We start from the raw sequence: 11,315 nt of genomic DNA, 5'->3' as shown, positions 1-11,315 counted from the left end.
ATTTATTTATTTACTGAGACATAGTTTTACTCTGTTGCCTAGGCTGGATGGAGTGCAGTGGCGTGATCTTGGCTCACTGCAACCCCCAACTTCCAGTTCAAGTGATTCTCCTGCCTCAACCTCCGGAGTACCTGGGACTACAGGTGTGACCACCATACTGGGCTAATTTTGGTATGTTTAGTAGAGTTAGGGTTTCACCATGTTGGCCAGGCTGGTCTTGAACTTCTGACCTCAGGTGATCCACCTGTCTTGGCCTTCCAAAGTGCTGCGATTACAGGCATGAGCCACTGTGCCCGGCCCACTTAGCATGTTTTCATGTTCAACGTTTAAAGTATTGGTGGCAGGAAAATGTTCATGGGTTGGAGAGAAATCACCAACTTAACTCATACTCGTTAACTTTTCTTGTAGACCAGGGGATGGGTGGGCATTATTTTGGTGTAGCTAGATTGGAGGGTGTAACCATCTGCTCTTGCATTGCTATAAAGAAATACTTGAGACTGGGTAATTTATAAAAGAAGACGTTTAATTGTCTCACAGTTCTGCAGGCTGTATAGGCTGTATAGGAAGCAGAGCAGCTTCTGCTTCTGGGGAGGCCTCAGGAAACTTACAATCAGGACAGAAGGTGAAAGCCCGAACTCTCATCTTGATCATGATACAAAATAAATATTGGCTATATCAGAACAATTGGATAGTCTTGTTTTTGTCAGTCATAACATGGTAAGTTCAACCCCCATGTCAATTTCTGAGATTGCAAAATCAGCAATAACTGAGGCAAAGCACTGTTAATGGACAATTTCATCAAGTAAAATCTCGCAAATAATATATTGCTGTTTGTCATCAAGACACTTAATACATCAGGGGCTGCTCCCAAAGCTCCCACAATCAATTTTTGCTAATTTACCAATTCTATGGCTCTGTGAGGATGCTGGTAATTTCATATTTTACACACCCACAGAGGTTATGGTAATTGATTCAGTTCTAGAAAGTACTGTAATGACTTTGAAGCATAGCAGCTTCTGCTTCTGGGGAGGCCTCAGGAAACTTACAATCATGGTGGAAGGTGAAGGGGAAAGAAGATGGGGCTTTAGTACTAAGGAGCCCCAGAAAGTATTGGATAACCAAGAATCAATAAAGGCAAAAACCAAGTCTGCTCTGGGACATGAGCTCAAGAATCCATGATGCTTCTCATTGGAGTGCATTAGATCCAATGACATGCAGTTTCTAACTCTTGGTCTTCCAAATATCAAATTCCCAGTGGGGAATCAGATTTTCCCAGGTCCAACCAGGTGCTCATGCCTGGGATCATTCAGCTATGACTGGGTTGGCAGAGGAAGGGGTTCCTATATATAGTGGGGTCATTATTGGAGCCAGATAGACATCCCATAAGGTCTCAGAGTGCTAGTGCTGGGAGGTATTGTCCACATTCCTTTGTTTTTCTGTCTCCTTTCTGAGAAAAGACAATCTGAAGCTTATCTTTTTGCTTTGAGACAAATCAAGACATAAACCAAGAAAGCAGCAGGAACTAGAAGAATGCTACACGGGGAACACAGACTTTTTTTTTTTTTTTTTTTTTTTTTGAGACAGAGTCTCACTCTGTCACCCAGGCTGGAGTGCAGTGGCGTGATCTTGGCTCACTGCATCCTCCGTGGCCTGGGTTCAAGTGATTCTCCTGCCTCAGCCTCCAGAGTAGCTGGGACTACAGGCATGTGCCACCATGCCCAGCTTTTTTTCTTTTTGTATTTTCAGTAGAGATGGGGTTTCACCGTGTTGGCCAGGATGGTCTTGATCACCTGACTTCGTGATCTGCCCACCTTGGCCTCCCAAAGTGCTGGGATTGGAGACACTGACCTTTTAGGGTACAGTGATCCTGCCCTTAATCAACCTGGCTCAGAAAGTGGATCCATAGGATAACATGGGGGAAGGAGGGTAAGAAATGGATTATGAGAAGGGAGTGATGAGAAGGACAAACAGCTCTCCCACATCGAAAGTGTTTAAATAATAGTCTGTTCTCTACGTATGACCCACGGTGTCCAGAGAGGAGAAACCGTGGTAAGCTCATTTGGAAAGCCCAAACTCTCATCTTGATTCTAAATACATATTGGCTCTATCAGAACAATTGGATTGTCTTGTTTTTGTCAGTCACAACATGGTACGCTCAACCCCCATGTCAATTTCTGAGATGGTAAAATCAGCAGTAACCGAGGCAAAGCACCGTTAACGGACAAGACAATTTCATCAAGCAAAATCTCACAAATAATATATTGCTGTTTGTCATCAAGACGCTTAATACACCAGGGGCTGCTCCCAAAGCTCCCATAATCAATTTTTGCTAATTTACCAATTCTGTGGCTCTGTGAGGGTGCTGGTAATTTCATATTTTACACACCCACAGAGGTTACGGTAATTGATTCAGTTCTAGAAAGTGCTGTAATGACTTTGAATGAACTTGAAAGGTTTTGCATTTGTTTTCAGAGGCTGTTAGAGAGAGTGATTCAGACTCTGCCACACGGGCACAATTTGTAAAGGTTGGACATGAAAACGACGGATTAGCTTTTCTCGGAGACAGCTATCTTCTTGTTATAACCTCCCTGCTCATGAGGCAGGCTGGGCTTGGCACTGAAACACTCGACTTCCTTTTTATCTGTATCTCGATGGTGGCGGAAATCATCTCTGAACATCTGAAGGGAAAAAAGGCAATTATTGAAAAATCCTCCTAGAATGACTTGGCTTTTTGAATTCATTTTCTTTAACAAACACCCAAAAAGTAAGTTGGCAAAGATGAGAAGTTGTAAAAATTTCCTTCTCGACTTTGGCGCTTCTGAAACTATATATATTCAGCTTCACTTTGGCCCTGAGTGTCTCTTTTAAGCTGGTTAGGCCTGACTGTGAAGACAATGTCAGGAGGAGAAACCCGGAGCTCTGTTGTAGTGGCACCAGCAGCATGGTTATTGCCATTTTTAAGGAGTGTTTTCTATGTCCCTGAGACTGTGCTAAGCACTTTGTACAGTGAGAGCACTGAAGCTGAATGAATCCCTTTCAGGGGGCTCAACCCATTTTACAGATTATAAAATTGAGGCTCAGCAAGGTAAATGTGTGCAGGCTTCCCAGTCTGTCTGGTTACAATGCCTGTGCCTTTAACCACCCTCCTGTTCTGCTAGTCTACCAGCAGTGTGCTGGTAAATGTTTAACAACCAGCTTTCCGAAAACACAAACAAAAACAACGGAACTCTGATATGTAGCGTTTGTTTATTACTGTGGTGTAAATACTCCCACCACGGTTAATTTCAAGCTACTGATGTGATGCTGAGAAATACGGAAGAGTTATGCAAGTGAGGTAGGAGGTGGGACTTTACTCTGGACCAGACTGAAGAGTGGCTGAAACAGGGAAGAGGCAAAAGCACCTCTCCAGAAGGCATGCCCACCAGTGGCAGGTCAGTTGTTCATTGCCATGGCAACACCCAGAAGTTACCACCATTTTTCATAGCAACGACCGGGAAGTTGCCATCCTTTTTCTAGACATTTCTGAAAAACCTGCCCCTTCATTTGCATGTAATTAAAATTGGGTATAACTATGACTGCAGACCTGACCCTAGGCTGCTACTTTCAACACACTGCTTATGGGGTAGCCCTGCTCTGCAGGAGCGATCATGAGATTGTAACACGGCTGCTGCCTCATTAAAGCTAAGCTTTCTTCTACCACCATCTTGCTCTTGAATTCTTTCCTGAGTGAAGGCAAGAATCTCTGTGGGCTAAGCCCCGGTTTTGGGGCTCACCTGCCCTGCATTACATGGTCAGCTCTCACGCTGGTGTGATATCAACCCCATAAAGTTTCCTATGAATCATTTATCTATTAATAAACTCATCTTGCACTCCATTTTCTGATATGTGCCCAATATTGCAGCTCAGATTGCTTTTCCTTGTAGCCTCACTTTGTCGGAAGCTACCACTATGGCCCTGTCTTCTGATTCATTCCCAGGGTATAAACATCTTACTAGTCTTTTGTCCGGCACCCCTGCTGGAATGACCTTCACTCTGAGAACTGGGCTTTCACAGAACCTATTTCAGAAAGACAACAACGCCTCAGCCAGCTGCGGTGTTTGAGGGTGAGGTGTTCACTCATGATGGTGTGTGGGGACATTTTCAGTAACTGAGTGTCGAGAGGTGAACTTTAAGCCCACTCCAACACTCCCACGTTGGAGCCAACACGAGTGGGTGGAGAATGCACCAAGGGTTCTTAAAGTGGGCGAGAAACGACTTAGGGGAGCTGCCCGACTTCCGGGGTGGAGAAGGAGCCCCTCTCCAGGCTCAACAGGAACGGAGGCTCCGGAAGACATTGAGGAGTTTCTGTTCATCAGTGAGGGATGAGACTCCGGGTAAGACTCCCTGGAGTGCAATTAGACCATATAGAAAACATTCTCATCTGCGTCCTGATGACTGCTCTTGGGAGAAGGTGGCAGAGTCGAATATATAATGAGGAAATGAACCAATGAGAAAGGGTGAAACCTGAATCTCAAGGGAGGCTCATGAGTTCGATGGGAGATGATGGTGGCCGGGACTGGGGTGTGGGCAGTGCCCAGGGACAGTGGAGGAGGGGGAGTGCTGCTGAGGGGAGAGAAACCATCAAGGATGAAACAGCTCTGGCTGTGGGAAGAGATGGCAAATCTCTATCCACTGTTGAACACCAGGCAGTTGATGTGGCAGATTGAGAGAAGGGTGGTACTCAAGGCTGACTGAACACCCTGCATTAGGCTGGATACTTTATAGGTGTTGCTCTATTTCATCCTCATAAGAGTCCTTTCATGACAATTAAGCTGAGAACAGTTGCGATTGGGCACCCAGTTATATAACGGGTGTGGTTTGCAGTCAAGCCAGGATTTTCTGATTCCTCCTTCATTGCTGTCTGGTCTCACCCTGTAGAAGGCAACGCTTTCCTCCAAGCCCTTTCGTTCTTTCCTTGCTGGGCTATTTCTTCTCTGTCTTCAAGCTCCTGGCTTTTGAAACTACTATTTCTTGAGTTCTTAATAAGCTAAAGCGCCCAATGTTTCATTAAATACACACAGCAATGCAGTGAGGTGAGCGTTCACTCTTCCTACCACCGTTTTTCCCAATTAGAATTCTTATCTGTAGAGGGGTAGAATCACTTGTCCAAGGTCACCCTGTCAATATATGGCAGAGCTGGGCTACGAACTGTGATTGCATCTTGCCTGCTACTCTTCTGATGTGCAAAGTAAATATGTGCAGGCTTCCCAGTCTGTCTGCTTACAATGCCTGTGCCCTTAACCACCCTCCTGTTCTGCTAGTTTACCAGTAGTGTGCTGGTAAATGTTTAACAACCAGTTTTCTGAAAACAAAAACGAAAACAACAAAACTCTGATTTGTAGCGTTTGTTTATTACTGTGGTGTAAATACTCCTACCACGGTTAATTTCAAGCTACTGATGTGATGCTGAGAAATAAGGAAGAGTTATGCAAGTGAGGTAGGAGGTTGGACTTTACTCTGAGCCAGACTGAAGACTGGCTGAAACAGGGAAGAGGCAAAAGCACCTCTCCAGAAGACATGCCCGCCAGTGCCAGGTCAGTTGACCATTGCCATGGCAACACCCAGAAGTTACCACCCTTTTTCATAGCAACGACCGGGAATTTGCCATCCTTTTTCTAGACACTTCTGAAAAACCTGCCCCTTCCTTTGAGTGTAATTAAAATTGGGTATAACACATTTCAAGACCTTATCTAGGAAACAGCATTTGTGCAAGAGAAGAGTATGGTTTGATGGGGCCATTCTTTTTTTTTTTGAGACGGAGTCTCGCTCTGTTGCCCAGGCTGGAGTGCAGTGGCCTGATCTCAGCTCACTGCAACCTCCGCCTCCCGGGTTCATGCCATTCTCCTGCCTCAGCCTCCTGAGTAGCTGGGACTACAGGTGCCCGTCACCACGCCCGGCTAACTTTTTTTTTTGGTATTTTTAGTAGAGACGGGGTTTCACCGTGTTAGCCAGGATGCTTTCGATCTCCCGACCTCGTGATCCCCCTGCCTCGGCCTCCCAAAGTGCTGGGATTACAGGCTTGAGCCACTGCGCCCGGCCTGCTGGGGCCATTCTTTAAATGTTTTCCTGGTCCTGGCAGGCTGAGGCGGGAGGATTGCTTGAGCCTGGGAGGTCGAGGCTGCAGTGAGCTATGATTTCGCCACTGCACTCCAGCCTGGGCAACAGAGCAAGAGCTTGTCGCTAAAAAAAATAAAATAACTTTGTGGTCCAGAGCTCCATGGATGCACATGAACAGGCTCTTGTTTAATTGACAGCCTAGGAAGCTCTTTTTTTTAATTTTTGGTCTTTTCCTGGGGATTTTCCTGCTGACACGGAGAAGATGCCTTCATCTTTGCCCTTTAGAGAAAATGTGACAAGTATCAGAAAATAACCGACAGTTGTTAATTCTCACATTCTAAACGCAAGGGTGAACGATTTAATTCCAGAGTTAGAAATAAGGCTCTAACTTCACATTTACAACCAGCAGCGAGGTCCTAGGATAACTGCATTTTTGTTTTCTAAGAAACAGGCTATGTTGATGGGAAAAGGCTGTATTGCAATGCTGTGTCCTTATTCCTCACCCATATGCCTCATAGGTTAAAATCCATTAACTGAGGTGAGATTTGCGTAAGTTACTTTATCCTGCTGGGCCTTGATTTTATTTTTTCATGTATGAAGTAAGTTTGATAGAGAAGAGAGAAAATAATTCCTCCTTTTCTGGGTTATTATGAACCTTGAGTGAGAAAGTAAGGTGAGCATGTGCAGAGAGCATGTTAAATGGCGATGTCACCCAGGTACAGTGTGGTAGTTAGGATATAGATGCTGGTGTCTGACAGGCCAAGGGTCTGAAGGCCAGCTCTGCCATTTACTAATGGAGCGACTTTGCAGAAGCGTTTTAGCCTTTCTTTCTCCTTTTTTTTCTTTTCTTTTTCTCTTTCTTTTTCTTTCTCTCCTTTCTTTCTCCCCTTTCTCTCCTTTCCCTCCCTCCCTCCCTCCTTCCCTCCCTCCCTCCCTCCTTCCCTTCCTTCCTTCCTCTCTGTCTCTCTTTTTTGAGACAGGGTCTCACTGTGTTGCCCAGGCTAGAGCACAATCATAGCTCATTGTAGCTTCAAACTCCTGGACTCAAGCAGTCCTCCCACTTCAGCCTTCTGAGTAGCTGGGACTACAGGTTACTCAGCTAATTTATTTTTGATACCTGGCTAATTTATTTTTTATGTTTCTAAAGATGGGGTCTAGCTATGTTACCCAGGCTGGTCTCAAATTCCTGGCCTCAAGTTATTTTCCCACCTCGGCCTCCCAAAATGCTAGGATTATAGGTGTGAGCCACTGTGTGTAGCCTGTTTTAGCGTTTCTGAGCCTCTGTTTCCTTATGTCTAAAAGAGAGATGTTAATGACACTGCCTTATGGGGTAGATGTGAGGATGACATGGGATAACGCATGGAAAATGCTCAACACACGGCCTGGTGTGTAGCAAACATTTAGTAAATGGCAACAACTGTTGTAACAGGGACCTTGTCAGTAGTCCATCAAGTGGCTTCAGTAGGAGCCAAGAGGCAGTGAAGGTGGGGACAAGGAAGGCGGGTTGGAATGTGGGGTAGGGGAGATCACTCCCCACTGGAGGAGTCCAGGAAGAGTCTGGGGACTCATATGGTTTGAGTTGGGTGCCAGGACCAGGAAAACATTTCAAGAATGGCCCCATCAAAAGTTGGGGATGAAAGGAACCCTATTGATCAGTTACGTTCTATGGACTCTTTGAGACACTTTCGTATATAAGACTTCCCTTAACCCTTGAACAAAACCAACAAGGTAGTGTCATTATCTCCATTTTACAGATGTGAAAATGGAGGTTCATGAAAGTGAACTGTATCAAGGGTAGAGTAGGTGATTGAACCCAAATCTCTCAGCTTCTTGGAACTTGGTGCTGTGTCCACTTTGTTCCAAAAGGGGGCTTTTGGGAGAAGCAATCAGAGAGGACACCCACCATAGCTCCTGAAAATGCCGGTGGGCTGGTCCTCCTTCCACCCCCAGGGGATCCGAGGCAGCCCAGGGCCCCAGCTGCGTTTCTGATGACCACAAGGCCCCTTGCTTGGTTCATTCTGTCTCTCTGCATGCCCAGTCCCAGCAAGACGCCAGTGGCCTTCGCTAATGTTCCTGAACAGACCATTCCCAGACCCAGACAAGAGCCCAATTATCTCTGGCCAATCAAAGGCCAGCTCCCTGCTTGGGCCCCACATCTAAAGGCGATTTCTCTTTCTCAGGAGAGTCAGCCAGGGACCTGCGAGCCGCTGTGAAGGTAATTAGGAAAGTTTGGCTGTGGCAACCTCTCTCCCCCTCCTGCCATGGAAAGGAAGGGAGGGGCTCTGAGAGGAATGGGGGTGGCTTTTCTAGGCAGCTGCCTTCACTGAGCGCTGCGAGTCAAATAAGAAGAGATAAGACAGAAAAACGAGTCTGTCCATGTGCATTCATGGAGCTCTGGACCACAAAGTTATTTTATTTTTTTTAGCAACAAGTTTTGCTCTGTTGTCCAGGCTGGCGTGCAGTGGTATAATCATAGCTCACTGCAGCCTCAACCTCCCAGGCTCAAGCAATCCTCCCATCTCAGCCTCCTGAGTAGCTGGGATTACAGGTGCACATCAGCATGCCCAGCTATTTTTTAAAGTTCTTTATAGATACGGGGGTCTCCCTATGTTGTGCCAGCTGCTCTCGAACTCCTGGCCTCAAGCGATTCTCCTGCCTTGGCCTCCTAAAGTGTTGGGATTACACGCATGAGCCACCGTGCTCTGCCCTCAAAGTTATTTTTCACGTGTCTTCAAAACAGGCTTGAGATGAGGATAAGCATGTCGTCCCCACCCAAACTGGCTAATGTAGTCATTAAGATAATAACTGTGGCTCCTTCTCCATCCACCATACCCAGGAACCATCTCTGCTTCTTCTCTTTTCTTTCCTATTCAAGTCCTGCTCCAGCAGCAAGCTTTATCAGCTCTGCCCCAAACAGACACACTGAATTGGATAATTTTCCTTTGTCTTTGATGTGCCTTAGTCTAAGCCACAGCCACCCCTTGTCCAGATCACCGTGATGGTTTCTTAATTCTGGACAATCCATTGGAAGTAAAAATTAGGTTACTTGTCACTGCCTTGTTTCAACCCAACAATGACTTCTCTTTGCTCTTTAAAAATGGATGCATGATAATGGTACATATTTAAGGGGTTCACGTGATATTTTGATGCAAGCATAAAATGCGTGATGATCAAGTTGGAGTATTTAGGACGTCCATCACCCCGAATGCCTGGGCAGGCTGATCGGCTGTCTGTGAGCTGACCCAAGCCTGTCTCTCTGACATCAGGTCCTCATCTTCCTCCGTCCAGCAATTGCCTGTTCCAGGCACTCTGGCCTTCGTCATGCTCCTTGAAAATGCCATATCTTAGGCCTGTGCACCGTCTGTTCCCCTCTGTCTAGACTTCTCTTACCCCGGCCTATTGTGTGGCTGGCTTCTTCCAGGCCTGATATCATCCTTATAAATAGGTCTTTCCTGAACACCCTTTCTTTTTTCCTTTTTTCAGATCTTTTTTTTTTTTTTTTTTTTGCTTACTTAAAAAATTATTATTATTTTTAACTGACAGATAATTGTACATATTTATGGGGCACAGTGTGGTATTTCCATATATGTAGAGAAAACGTCAGGATCATGTTTAGAATATTCAAAACCTACTTTTCTAGCTATTTGAAAATATACGATAAATTATTGTTTATTATAGATACTTGATACTGAACTCCCTTTCTAAAGTAACAACCTGCCTGCACTCCCCAATAAACTGTGTTCCCATGCCCTCTTTATTGTCTTTATAACATTTATCATGGTCTGAAATTGTTTTATCTGTTGTTTGCTGCCTTATGGGTTGTCTCGTGGTTGTCACCACGAGAATAGGAGTTCCATGAAATTAGGAGCCTTTCTTGCTAGCTTTTCTTTTCTTTTCTTTTCTTTTCTTTTGAGACAGAGTCTCACGCTGTCACCCAGGCTAAAGTGCAGTGGTGTGATTTTGGCTCACTGCAATCTCTGCCTCCTGGGTTCAAGCGATTCCCTAACCTCAGCCTCTTGAGTAGCTGGGATTACTGGCGTGTGCCACCATGCCTGGCTTTTTAAAAATTTTTTTTAAATTTTTGGTAGAGATGGGGTTTCACCATGTTAGCCAGGCTGGTCTTGAACTCCTGATCTTAAGTGATCCACCCACCTCAGCTTCCCACAGTGCTGGGATTACAGGTGTGAGTCCCCATGTCTGTCCACTTGGTTGCTTTTCGTAGTATTGCCATCACCAAGAAGATTTGCTTGAAAAAACATTTGTCGAATGCATGAATGAATAGCAGATGTGAGGCCAAGTGGTTTTTAAACCGTGCCTTATTGTTCTCCCTGCAGTCCGATGAGTTGAGGACTATTTTCATTTCCATTTTACCAGGGAGGAAATGGAGACACTGAATATACAAATGAACAATGGCCAGACCATATATGACAACACATCTGTGACCTGGCACCTCTGTAGTCACCAGCCAAGGAATCAAAGCACAACCTCTGCAGAAATCAGCCCAATATGGTCAGGGTCAAAACTTGGTCAATAAACTGACAGCTTCCCTAATTTTTGTTCCTATTTCCAACTTAAGACCAACCAGAGAAAGCCAAATATGCCCTCTAACCAATCACATAAGATGACCACTTCTAATTATTCCCCTACCGCTTCCCAGTGTTGACAGCTTCTGATCAGGCAGACCTGAAGCCACCCCTTTTCTCCACGGTGACACTTTCCCACTCCTCTGTCTGCTTTTGAGTCTCTGCCAAATGCAAGTAATGGTGGCTGACTCCATTGCTACAGCAAGCTCCAAATAAATAGCCTTTGCTTGTTCATATTTGGACGGTCTTCATTTATGTCCATAAAACTGAGTCTGTTCCATAAAAAGTAACGAGATTATGTCCTCTGCAGCAACATGGATGGAGCTGGAGGCCATTATCCTAAGCAAACTAACATAGGAACAGAAAACCAAATACTGCATGTTCCCACTTAAAAGAGGGAGCTAGACATTGAATACACATGGGCACAAAGAAGGAAACAACAGATACTGGGGCCTGCTTGAGGGTGGAGGGTGGGAGGAGGGTGAGGATCAAAAAACGACCTATCAAGTACTATGCTTATTACCTGGGTGACAAAATAACAGGTACCCCAAGCCTCTGTGACACACAATTTACTCATAACAGAGCTGCGCATGTACTCCTTGAGCCTAAAATAAAAGTTGAAAAAACAAACAACCA

This window comes from Macaca fascicularis, chromosome 20 (genome assembly GCF_037993035.2).
Source record: "Macaca fascicularis isolate 582-1 chromosome 20, T2T-MFA8v1.1".
NCBI classification, from domain to species: Eukaryota; Metazoa; Chordata; class Mammalia; order Primates; family Cercopithecidae; genus Macaca; species Macaca fascicularis.
The sequence above is the reverse complement of the archived record's forward strand: the minus strand, read 5'-3'. Positions refer to the sequence as shown.